The 13,506-nt window shown below is 35.9% G+C and overlaps 1 pseudogene; it reads left to right on the top strand.

The window, feature by feature from the left end:
- Positions 1 to 1,416: 1,416 nt before the first annotated feature.
- Positions 1,417 to 13,506, top strand: part of LOC141552641 (dual specificity protein phosphatase 22 pseudogene) — a 38,830-nt pseudogene continuing 26,740 nt past the window's right edge.

A 13,506-nucleotide genomic window follows, 5' to 3' on the forward strand; every position in this document is an offset into this window, starting at 1 on the left:
TTCATATGCTAACTGATTTATCTACTTTTTGTTTTCCTTTTGTTTCCTTAGCAACTTTGTATTTTTAGAACTTATATTAAAAATGTTTAGCCATAGTAAACATCTCAACCACAAAACACTGAGTGTTTCTCTTTCTTTTCTTGCTTTCATGATCTCTGTGAGAGCCAATACAACTGCTCTGTCATTGACATTTCACGTACTGGCAATCAAACAGGGACATCTGAAGGACCTCTGAGAGTCCAGACACTTGTCAGTTTCACTGAGACCATATCTGGCCAGGGGGTTCATTTGGCAAGCACATAACATGGAGTAAAGTGTGAGTTAAACCTGTATTTTCTGTCTCATTTATTTTTATTTTTAGTTTATATAATGGGGCAAACACTAGTTAAACAGCCCTGCCGAGAAGCATATGAAAAGATTTTTAAAGTCCTTATTATAGAAAAGGGCATCATTATTACTTCAAAGAAAATTACAGGATTTCTTGACATGGTAGGAAAAACATTTCTATGGTTTCCCTCTGATGGAACCTTGGACATGTCCCATTGGAGAGTAGTGGGGGAGCAACTGACCAAACATTGCAATAAAGTGGGGTCAGATAATCTCCCCCTTCACTGTTTCCAATGTATAATATTTTAAAATTATGCATGGCTGATCATATTTGCTTCTGAGAGATCAGGTGTTTCTTGGCTCAAATCCAAATAGATTCTGAGAAATTGCTTTAAAATGAAGGCTAATGAAGCTAAAATCCAGACAAATTTTGATTAATTGCCTACTTTATAAATCAAAGAGGAGCCTCCCAACCCTTTCCAGAAAAAAAGCAGCAACAGTTTCCCACTTCTGCTTTCAGGAAGGAGCAGCAGCAGGAAAAGTAGAATCCTTTTACACCCCTGCAAAAGCTGTTACAGACTCATTCAGAGGAAGATTCTCTCCCAGTGGATACTCAATTTGCAATTTCCCTGTCATTGAAATTCCAGATCCAAATAACCCAAGAAGGCTGGATGAGATTACACCCCTTTGTAGAGGGCTGGAACTCTGAAAAGGTGAATTTGAATCTAAAGACAGCAGAGTATTTAAGGCTAATTGCCTACTCAGTGTGAGATAATGGTTCTAAATGATATGGTAATGTGATGGCTCTCCTCCTGATTGTCTCTTGCTGATTGTGTTGTGATGAGGTAATCAGAGGCAAGGATTGGAGGGCTGAGGGAGAGGGTCAGAATCTCTGGACCACAGATCACTGAGGAGAGAAGACTTCAGGCTTCAGGCTCCAGAGTCCAGGATTCATCTTTAATGAGCCAGGGGTAGCTTGACTGCCTCCTTTATTTCTCCTTCTAACGACCAACCGAAGACTTTGATCCTGACTCTGACTGATTCTGAGGCTCTCCAGAGAGGTAGGCCAGACATTATAACCATTTGCCTATGAATGTCCTTAAAGAGTTAAAGGCTGCATCCAAGGACTATGGACCTTTGTCTCCTTATGTTAGGAGTCTTTTGGAACAGGTTCAGCACTCTATCTTGCTTCCACATGACTGGCACGCTATTGCTTGTATTTGCTTGGACCCAGGGGATTATCTAACTTGGTCTACAGCTTTTTGGGAACAATGTAGGCTTCAGACAATGGACAATCAGGCCCATAATGCTAACATAGCTCAGGAGCAACTGGCACGGATAGGTCAGTACAATCAATTAGGAAGACAATTGTTTTATACTATGGAAGCATATTGGCACATTGCTACTTGTGCTTAAAGGGCTTGACAAAAGCTTTCCTCTGCAAAAGATAGGAATGTGTCCTTTACACAAATCAAACAAGGACCCACTAAACCTTTCAGTGATTTTTTTTTTCCCCCCAACTCATGACAACTGTAACCAGAACTATAGGAGAAGGGCAATCAGCTGATATCACTGTTAAACAATTTGGCTAGGAAAAATTGTAACAAAGATTGCAATAAAGCCTTGTTGGGTGAATCCCCAGACATGTCTTTTGAGGAGACCATTGAGCATTGTTCATCCATGGGTACTCAACATTTTATGTTGATTTGTCAAAAGCTGTAGCAGCTATGTTGGGACCTACAGGTAATTGTTTTAAATGAGGCAAGCCAGGACACTTTTGTACAGCTTGCCCACTGTATGGAGGCAAAGTACAGAAAAAAACCTCGCCCTAAGATACCTTGTTCCTAGTGTAAGAAGGGATTTCACTGGGTTTTGGAATGCAGGTCAGGAAACCAGCCAAGAGGCCAGATCCCCAGGCCCCATCAACAAAACATGGGGATGGAACTCTTCTTAGCTACTAACACTCAGCCAACAGTACACTCAGCAGTGACTGAAAGAGCAGGCACAAAAGCCTTAATTTTTAAAGATATCCAAGATAAAGCCATGTTCACTATGGCATCAGTTCCACATTTCTCCTTCCCAGATTAGAATAGTAGAAAAACCTGGTTCTCTCTCTGTCTACCCTTGGCATTAATGTGAGCACAGAGGATGCAGCCTTACACTATGTATCCCATCCTCTGGGGTCCTAAAGAAATATTGAAAAAAATGGATGTTATTAATACTACTAACCGAGTCCCGCAATACCAAAGAGCCTCTTAGTTTCAAGAAATTTGATACTGAAGGATTAAATACAGAATGCTCCCATTTTTATTGGTTTAAAGTGATATTTCAATCTTCCTGGCCTATGTTGACAATTAACATCCATAGAAAAATGTTTGATGGCCTTTTAGACACAAGTACATACAAAACAGCATTGTCATCTTTGTTTTATTCTGCAGAATGGCCCCCTCAATCACCTGATACTATCTTGGTGGGGATTGGTGCAGCTGCAGCAACCATGTTAATACTCATCCCTTAATGTGGGTGTATAATAGGCAGCAAGGGGAAATCAAATCTTATATTATTGACCACTTGCCTATTAATTTCTGGATTAGGGACATGCTCAGCCAACTAAGGATTCACTTTACCAGGGAAGTTATTTCTCAGGGACCAGCATACAGCCTGCTCCTGTCCGAAATACACTGCACAAATTATGGAAACTCTTCATTCAGTGTCTCATCCTTTTTTTTTGACCTAGTAGTTCACGTTACCTTGTCTCTTTTCCCCATTCCCGAGTATCCAACTGCCTTACTTCACCAGGATGATTTTTCCCCCCTCCTATCCAGCCATATTGTGTGATTTTGCTTTAAGCATCTTCAGTAGGACGCCTCCTACAAACAGCAATTCAAAGAACTATTTCCTGTTTAGCTTCCATGCCAGAAACTATGGCTACTATATATACTAAAAGCCATTTGAAGATCCTTCTCTCACAGTGAGTGAATGGCAAGTGCTTCTTGCCTACTCTGTTTCATATAGCTGTCTCACTCCATATTACAAATGTGTCTACTATTTCTTACTGACCTTGGATTGCCCCTCCTGTAACTAATCTTTCTCCCTTGTTACAAGTCCTTCATGCATACAAAGACACCACAAAGAGCTATAAAGCTCCCTTGTTTCTCCCTGATTTGTCTCATTCCTTTGTGTTTACCACACCTTTTATGTCTACCCAGGCTAAGGAACTCTTTGCAGTTTTTTAGGCACTGACTTACATTGCTGGCCCTTTAAATATTATCTCTGACAGTTCATATGCAGTGAATGCTGTTCAGCAGTTAGAGATGGTAATCCTCCAAAGAGTCTCTAATATTATGTTTTAATTGTTTTCAGATCCTCAAGGCTTAATACACTCTTGGACCTCACCATTTTAGATTGTTCACCTTTGCTCTCATACAAATATCCCCACCTAATGCTTAATCTAACTCCATTGTTGATTCTCTTCTCCTAGGTACCTCCAGGAAGCTCAAGATTTGCACATCTCTCAGCTAAATCACTTCACTGTTTACTTCATATTAAGAGAGAGCAAGCTGGACAGATCATAAAAAGCTTTCCTGCTTGCCTTCCATTCTCCCCAACCCTTCTCCCTCTCTCTTTTAATCCCCCCAGGTCGTTTCCCTAATGATCTCTGGCAGAGAGACTTTAGTCATGTTTCAATGTTTGGCCATCTTCGTTACATTCATGTCTCTATAGACACTTATACTTCTTTCACTTTTGCCTCTGCACACAGTTCTCAGAACACTGCAGTGATCTAGGCTCATTTTCTCCTCACCTTTGCCACCTTGGCAAATGTTTGTCACATTTGTCTCTGTATCTCTTAAAACAGGCAATGCATATCTTCTGCTTTTTTGCACATTTTGTGCCTCCTTCCATATTCATCATCTCACAGGTATTCCTCACAACCCCCCAGAGTCAGGCAATTTTCAAGAGCCAGCACTGGGACACCAAAGCCTATCTCCATCAACAGAAAGGGGGAGATGATGGTCATGTTCAATCCCTCTCCCAGAAGCACAATTAGCACAGGTATTATTCACTTTGAATTTCTTGATTCTTGATTCAGACAGCATTTTTCCAGCTGAATGGTTTTTCTTCACCCACTCTAACAGATCCCTGAGCAATCCACCTGCCATCTTGATTGGCCCCCACCATTAGCCTTTTATGTGGCAGGATCTGACTACAGGGCAGTCCAGCCACAGTGAAAAGATGGCAAAAGGGATCTGTTCTTCTCATTACAGATTCTGGGGACAAGATAATTATACCTTGGAGAGTGGTATGGCCCATTGAGAGTAAAGTAGCATGTGAGAAACTACCGTGAAGATCTTTTCTGTGCCCACTTGTCCTTCCATCACCAGAGCATGTGTCCATGAATGGGCTTTGTGGGTTGTCCCACCCTGGTTCTCGCTGGTAATCTGAGAAGATCCACCTATTCCCTAAAAGGCTGACATTCCCTGAGACCACTCATGCTATGGACATGCTATTACCCTCATATGGTAAAATAATTGCCTCATGAGAATGTCATGTTACATTTTAATTACATGGGTGTTTTAGCCTATACCCCAGTTTGTTTACATGGAGGGAGTTTAGCCCAGAGGAAAAAAAAAAAAAAAAAAAAGATGTCATTGCTCCCAGCAGGGAATATACCTGTATACAATAGATGTTTTTCTCTAAATATAGCCCTTCTTTATGCTACATAGATTGTTAAACAATCTGAAATACCTGTTATTGGTTCCAACCTTCCCTTCTGTTATAATGAAACTGATGTGTGCCCTTTGATTCCTGCCTCTGAATTCCCTCCTCTAACTCATTACTATACCTTTACTTGGAATTTGCTATATTTTGGTATTCACATTCCCATATTTGTGCCCAAAGTGGCCTCCTAGCAATCAGATCCCAAAGACCCCTCATCCCATCTTTGTGAAACTAGTCTCTAGCAGCCCTGTGCAGCCCTATGGAAATTGAGCATCCTTCTCTGTGGATATTATTTTCTACTTTAGTGTCATCTATTAACATTTTCTATTTCTCCCATTTGACATAAAATGCATCAAAACCAACTGTAGAATCTGAGTCTTTTGTAGTGTGCACAATGTCAAGTTATGCCTTTTTGCTTGGTCCCTCACAATCTCACTATGATCCCAGTATTAATGGCCAAGGACTGTGGAAAGTAACCTGTATGGATTGCACACTTTTGCAATATCTTGTGGAATGTATACCATATCTTTTACAATATCTTATTTTATGAAATGTGTACCAAAGCTCAAGCATTGTGGTCTAGAAAGCAGATTCATGTTTATTTTCTTACCCATAACCCTTTTGCTATCCTACACGTTGTTGCCCCAAAATGGTATGATTCCCATGCCAATGAAGCTCTGTATTATCTTCAACATAATAGAAAAAAGTGATGTATTTCATATATCATTTTAGGTATAATAGCTGTTCTTATTGCTTCTGCAACCTCCAGTGCTGTTTCTGTACAAGTTGTTCTTGAGAAGCTGTTTGTGAGAAACTGTTCGTGAAAACCAAGCAGTCAGCTCAATTTGTAACCACTCTATAGCCTGATATAACTAACTCTTGCTTTGCAAAAAAAGTAGCTCTTAACCGGATTTTGTTACAACTTATTACTGAAGTAAAGGATATTTTGTTAGTCTTAGAAGATCATGTCAATTACTTAGAACAACAGCTTACATTGAAATGTGATGATATGTTACTGCTATAAAGGTTAATAAATCTGATTATTCTTGGGATCAGTTATAAGAGCCCATTTGTTTGGTATGTTCCAGTCTTCTAAGATTGGGGTTAACATGGCAATCTTTGAGAAAATCTTTCAGGATATGAATCAGCTTCTATAGATCAATCTGACCCCAAGGGCATTGCTGATGAAATTAGGAAGCTGTTCCTGCAAGCCTTGGCTTGTTGGCAATTAACACTCTCCTTCCTTGGTCCTATTATCACCTTTCCATTGTTGATATTCACACTTTGTTGCCTGATCCCTTGACTTTGTTGAGTAGCACAGAGCTTGTATAAGCAGATGGAGGTTATTGATCACCAGGTACATCTGCAGAAAAATCTGAAGGGGGAAATTGTGCCTTTCCAGGCAGTCACATGTGCTTAGTTTGCAGGACTCCAGGTCATTCTGACCTGGCATTGAACCTTCCTAAGAGCCAGCCAGCAGACCAGCAAAGGATGAGAAGGATAGGAAACAGATATGCTGGAATGGATTGTTAAATAGGATGGATAGGGAGAAAGGCTGTTTCTCTAAATATGTTTCTTCTTGAACCCTTCATTCACACAGTCCCTTCATATCCTGACTGATTTATCTACTTTTTGTTTTCTTTTTGTTTCCTTAGAAATTTTGTGGTTTTAGAGTTTATTTGAGAGTGTTTAGCCATAATAAACATCTAGACCACAAACACTGGTGTTTCACTTTCTTTTCTTGCTTTCATGGTCTCTGTGAGAGCCAATACATCTGGTCTGTCATTGGAATTTCACAATATATAAACACAATTGCAAAACACTTCTCACACAAATAAAATCAGATCTGGAATAATTGGGAAAAATATCAATCTTTCATGGCAAGGCTGAGGTGATATAAAAGTGAAAGTTCTGCCTAAATTAGTCTACTTCATACTGCCAAAACATTATTTTATAAAATTAGAAAAAAATAATAAAATTCATCTGGAAGAACAAAAGGTCAAGAATATCAAGTAATTAATTTTTAAAATGCAAAGGATGGTGGCTTAACAGTACCAAACCTAAAACTATATTATAAAGCAGTTGTCATCAAAACCATTTGATACCAGCTAAGAAGTAGAGTGGTGGATCAGGGGAATACTTTGGATACACACAACTCAGTAATCAAAGTCTATAGCAATTTAGTATTTGGAAAACCTCAAAACTCTAGCTTCTGAAATAATAACTCACTATTTAAAAAAAATTGTTTGGAAAACTGAAAAATAATATGTTAAAAACACATCATAGATCTACCTCTCACATTCCATACTAAAATAAGGTCAAAATGGACACATAATTTGGGCATAAAGGATCATACCATAAATATATTAGGAGAAAAAGGTATAATTTATCCATCAGATCTTTAATGAAGGAAGGAATTTATCAACAAAGAAGAACTAGAAAATTATGAAAGGTACATTAAACTAAAAAGGTTCTGCACAACAGAAACAAGATTAAGAAGAAAGTTCAAAGCTAGAAAAAAAATCTTTCAGCTAGTAGTTCTGATACAGTCTTATTTCTTAAAAGATAAAGAACTGCCAAACTTATAAGAATACAAGCCATTTCCCAATTAATAAATGGTCAAAGGATATGAACAGACAATTTTCAGATGACAAAATTAAAGGCATCTATCGTCATATTAAAACGTTCTGAATTACTATTGATTAGAAAAATGCAAATTAAAACAACTCTTATATACCACCTCACTTCTTTCAGATTGGCTAAAATGTCAGGAAAATATAATAATAAATGTTGGAGAGGAAGTAGGAAAACACTAATACCTTGTTGGTAGAGTTTTGAAATGATCCAATCATTCTGGAGAGCAATCTGGAACTATGCCCAAACTGTACATATTCTTTGACCCAGCAGTGCCATTACTGAGACTACATCCCAAGGAAATCATGAAGAAAGAAAAAGGACCCACATTTGCAAAACTTTGCATAAGTTCTTTTTGTGGTAGCAAAAAATTCTAAAATCAGTAGATGCCCATCAGTTGGGGAATGGCTGAATAAGTTGTGATATATGAAAGTAATGAAATATTATTGTTCTATTAAAAAGATGAACAAGCTGATTTTAGAAAGATCTGAAAAGATTTATGTGAACTGATGTTTAGCAAAACAAGCAGAATCAGGAATACATTGTACACAATAGCAGCAAGAATGTGCAATAATCAATTCTGAAAGTTTTGTTTCTTCTTGGTTGTTCATTGATCCAATCATTATCAATTAATTTTGGACAGAAAATGCCATCTGCATCCAGAAAAAGAAATAAGGAGACTGAATGTAAATCACCACATATTTTTTTTTTCATTTCTTTTTTCATTTTTTTTTTAATCTGTCCCATGATTTTTGCCTTTTGCTCTGATTTTTATCTCCCAACATAATTCATAGAGCAATGTGTGTTAAAATAAACAAATTAACAAAAAATATGCTCCTAAGGGAAATATGAAGAGAGCTTTCTCATATGGATATCCGCCCATACTCTACCATCTTCAAAGAAGGAAGGTTTGAATTCAGTCTTAAAGGAAGCCTGGGAAACCAGGAGATGCTGACCTTCTCAGATATCTGGAAAAAATATTTTGGTTCAGTGTGACAAAATTGCAGACTCCTTTTTACCTTTATTTATTCCTCTGCAAACTGAGATAGATGACAGAAATAATTCTGTTTTGTACCTGAGGTCTGAGTTTCATCACTACCATTGTTTCTATTGATGGTTTCTGATCTTCTTCTACAATGCCAGAAAAACTGAGGCAAGATAGAGATTAGAGAGTATTTAATAATTTATTAAATGGGAGAGCTATATGGATCCATGATTTGATCCCAGGACTGAATGAGACTATCATCTCTAAGAATCCAGCATCCAGCCAGCATCCAGCAGCCAATGAGAGTTCTCAATGACATATTTATACACAGTAGTTAAACAAAGGCAGGGGGTGTGGAGTCCAAACTCTGGTGAGTGGGAATCTCCGGGCAGGAACCATCAATCCAGACACAGAGTCTGGAGTCCCCCTTTCTGAGTTTAGACATTGACAATTTATAACCTTATAGCAAATACTTCTGAGTTATATCAGTCTTCACAAAAGAGGGGTGGTGGTGGGAAGGAGGCTTGCAAGTAAGGAGATTGAGGAAGAACAATTAAGGAAACTAAGGCAGGATCAATTAGGGAAACTGAGGCAGAACAATTTAGAAATAGTCAGGACAATTAGAGAAACTGAGTCAGGATAATAAAAGAGAACTGTGGCACAACACTTCCTCTCTCAATGCATTGCTCAGAGCTTCACTACCAGGGAATGTCACTGTTATAAAGATCTTTTTTCTCTCTGTCCTTGATCTTCAACATGGGACAGGTTAATGGGAAGCAGAACTGACTGTTGGTAACTGTCCTCATCATAATGCCCCAGGGTGGACAAAGAATTGTCCTAATATGGGGTAGGACTTTTTAATCCTAGGAGCTGTTTTTTCCCTAGGTACTAGATAGAGTGTCCTGGGCTCAGTATTTGCAGCTGCTCAACCTTTGCCGTAGTGTCTATAAATGTCTATCCCCTCCTGTTGATCTGGGCCAAAAAAAGGTTTTCTGTGACTTTTTCTGAATTTCTCCATCAGACTTGACTCTGGTCCATTTCTGGGCATAGATTTGATCTTATTTTCCCCCTTCCTGGCCTAATCCTCTAACCCTTTCAAAAGCTAACTGGGTAAGTGAACTCACTTACATAGTCCTTCTTTTCACCCACAAATGCAGATATGTACCTTATTATGTCTTTCCCCTCTTTTTTATCCCAAAAATTTGGCATAATGCCTGAGACATAAGTAGAACTTAGTAAATGCTAAATTGATTGTCTAATACCATAAGGAAGCAATTCTGATAATTCCTTAACATTGTATTAAATCGGACTTTATAATTTGCTATTTAAATTGCCATTGCCTTTAAATGAGATTTCATTATGATTTCCTAGAAAGTCAAGTATTTTCTATATAAGATGCTATCTTGGCTATGTATTATCATCCATTATTAGATTGTAAGCTTTTGAAGACCAAGAGTGTCTTTCTTTTTTGTCTTTATATACCTAATATTTACATATTGACTTTAAAGAATTATCCACAGATTAATAGAAAGGGGATATTCTTTGCAGATGAGAATTGAGAATTTCTTTTCAGAATATAAGATTTCAAAGCCCTAATATTCCATATGCTTCTTTTTGTAGTAAGTCTAGGTAAAGGTTATTATAATCAGGTGGATATGGTAAAGGAAAAGAGATCAAGTGTCCCAATTAATTTTTTAAGGATTTGTATACTATAACTGGATAAGAAAGTCAATTCAAATAATTAAGCCATTTATAAATACATTAAAATTGTAGAGAAAAAAGTAGATGTACAATTCTCTATTATAATTTAAAAGACAAGAGAACATTATATTCTGAATAGATCATAATATTTTAGAGTGAAACTAGGAAACAGAATTCTAAATCAAATTTATGGGTTTTTTATCATAAGGATAAATAAAGTAGAATCTGCAGCATGAGTAAGTTTTAAAAAGATATCAGTGAGATGCAAAGGAATTGAATAAAGTTGAAATTATATATAAGAATTTTAAAAACAATCAATCACATGTAGCTCCCAGGAGGTAATAGAGAAAGAAGGGCAAGGGAATCACTGTTCTGCCTATTGCCACATCATTAGCACCTTGTTGACACCTTATTACAGTTAGTTTATTGGTCTTTGGAGAGTTCCCAGAAGGTTGAAATTTATTTTATATGCTTTGGGGCTTACTCAAACTTTAATTAGGAATTCAAGGTACTTCTAGTATAATTTACAAATGACACTGCCTATACTAACAATAAATGGGTTTATTTATTTATTTTTGGTGAGTGTTGAGATTTTGTTTTGTACAGAAAAAAAGAGGAAAAAAAAAAAAAAGCTTTTTTATAAAGCCAATGGCAACAATAATCCCAGTTATGACTGCCTGATTCAATTTCCTAAATATGCAGTTTCAAAAGCTATTAAAATAAGTTCTTATGACATGTCATTATTTCAATAACTAACATTTATAGAGTACTTTAACATCTGTCATTTTACATATTTCGTTTAACACTGAAAGTAACCCATTGAGGTAAATAATGTAGATATTATCATGTGTATCTATTTTTGCAATGAGAAAAGAACTCAGAACAGTTAAATCAGTGATCCATTTTCACAGGATTTAAACCAAGATTTCCCACATGTCAATCCATTAAAAACTCTACATCTTTCCTCTGTATCACAACACTTTTCTAAAGCTTTCAACTACATATTACATTAAATCCTATTGAAAATATCTTCAAATGGATAGTTACCTGTTGTACATAAAATGATAACCTGTTTTGACTTTACTTAAAAGGGAAAAAATATATATTCAATCATTGGGACCAAAAAATCATTGAAAATACTTTGAATTGTTTGATATGAGTGCAATTCTAGATTCTAGACAAATGATTTGACACTGTCTTTTTAATTCGATAAGGGTTTCTAATCACTCAAATAAGTTTGATTCAACTTAAATAAATATATGTAATATATTTTTAGTAATGTATGTATACAGTTTAACTATAGATACACAAATAAAATCACACATTGAAAATACATGCACATGTTATATCTAAAATTCAAATAAAAATTTATAGGCACAAGTCATTTAATCCCCCTTTAGGTGCCACAATACTACCTATAATAGTATACCTCTGTGAAAATAATAGTTGATTTGGAGCTAGATTATCTGGGCTTAAATACTGACTCTGCAGCTTTGGAAAACTTATTTCTCATTTCCTATCCTCAGTTTTCACATTTGTAAAATGAGAAGAGTTGAACATAATGAAACTATTTATATTTATAATTCTAAAATATAATATGTTTTTGCACTATTTTATTATGTTACTTTATGATACTTATTTTCTGGTAGACATAGTGGTGGGGCCTCAAATGACTTATTTTCAAATAAGGATATTTGGGGTGACTTTAAATATCCTTTTCAGAGATGACATTTTGTTATAAGGCTGAAAATAGCCTGAAATCAGGAGTTCTGGATTGAAACCAAGCTCTATAAAATGTTCTGTATTGAACTTTGATAGTAGTTTAGGCACTTTGAAACTCAGATTCATCATCAGAAAATGATGATTGAAATAGAAAGATTATCTCTTAATAGTATTATTGTAAGAATGAAATTAATTTTTTTTTATTCTTTAAAATGTCAATTTTTTTGTGTGGAGAAATATTACAATTTTCTTTTTCTATCAGGCACAAAGTTTTTTTTTTTTGTTGTTGTTGTTGACTACAATAAGTATATATAGTCCTTTGGTGAAAAAGAGACTCATAACTAAAATCAAGGGATCTTATAGATAATTCAATTCAAAATCTTCATTTTAGAGCTAAAAAGATTGAGGCCTACAGAGGTTTGCTAATTAACCTAACACCACTTAGTAAATAACAGTGGAGAGATTCAAATTAAGTTCCACTGATATGAATGAAGAACTCTTTGATGCATGAGTCTGATTATATATACTTGATTGTCTTTGGTGCAAAGATTCAAATAATGGAAGTTATTGAGAAATACATTTTAACCCAAATCAGCCCAGGTCACATTTTTTGTAGTTCCCAATGACTCTAATAGGCAAAAATGTTTTCCTAAAATTAAAGGGGGCTTGAGACAAATCATGTGCATGGAATTTATATGAATGTATGGATCTCTCCCACTGGGTCTCAATCACAGGCAGGGATTAATTCATAACAGGATATCATTTTCATGCATATTCATCTAGAAGTACTTTTGTTTAATGGAAACACTATAGGAAGCCATCATAATTTAACTAAATAACCACACAGCATTGATTCATTCTCAAATTTTCTGACTTCTTGTCAATGTCCCATGGATGCAAACAGAATGTGATAAATAATTTGACTGAATATTAGCAAAATAGGAGAGATACTTTAAAAAGATTTCACTAAAAACTGGGGCTTTTAGAAGGATTCTAAGAAGCAATCTTGATGCTGATTAATGTAACATTTTTTTTTTTTTCTGGTTAAAGTGTCACCTCATTAATACCCATGAAACATTTTATTAGATAATTGTAAATATCTTAAATTTTATCTTGCAGGCATTTTCCTTAGTGGGACAAATGAAGAAAGATGAAAGTTTTACTAATCATGATTTTACCATACCACCCAAAAAGTTCAAGATTCACAGATCTCAGTTCAGAATCCTGTATCTGTTATTTAAGATATATGGTCTTGGGTGTGCTGTTGCCTTTAAATAGACCTCAGAAAAAAATAAAGTGACCCAAAGAAGAATTAGAAACAGAGAAAGGTATATAAATAGATTCCAGATAAGAGTTGTATAGAAAGAATCATTAAGGATGTGAATCTTCATGATAGGATGTATGTCAACCATACATTT

Source organism: Sminthopsis crassicaudata, chromosome 2 (assembly GCF_048593235.1).
Source record: "Sminthopsis crassicaudata isolate SCR6 chromosome 2, ASM4859323v1, whole genome shotgun sequence".
Taxonomy (NCBI): domain Eukaryota; kingdom Metazoa; phylum Chordata; class Mammalia; order Dasyuromorphia; family Dasyuridae; genus Sminthopsis; species Sminthopsis crassicaudata.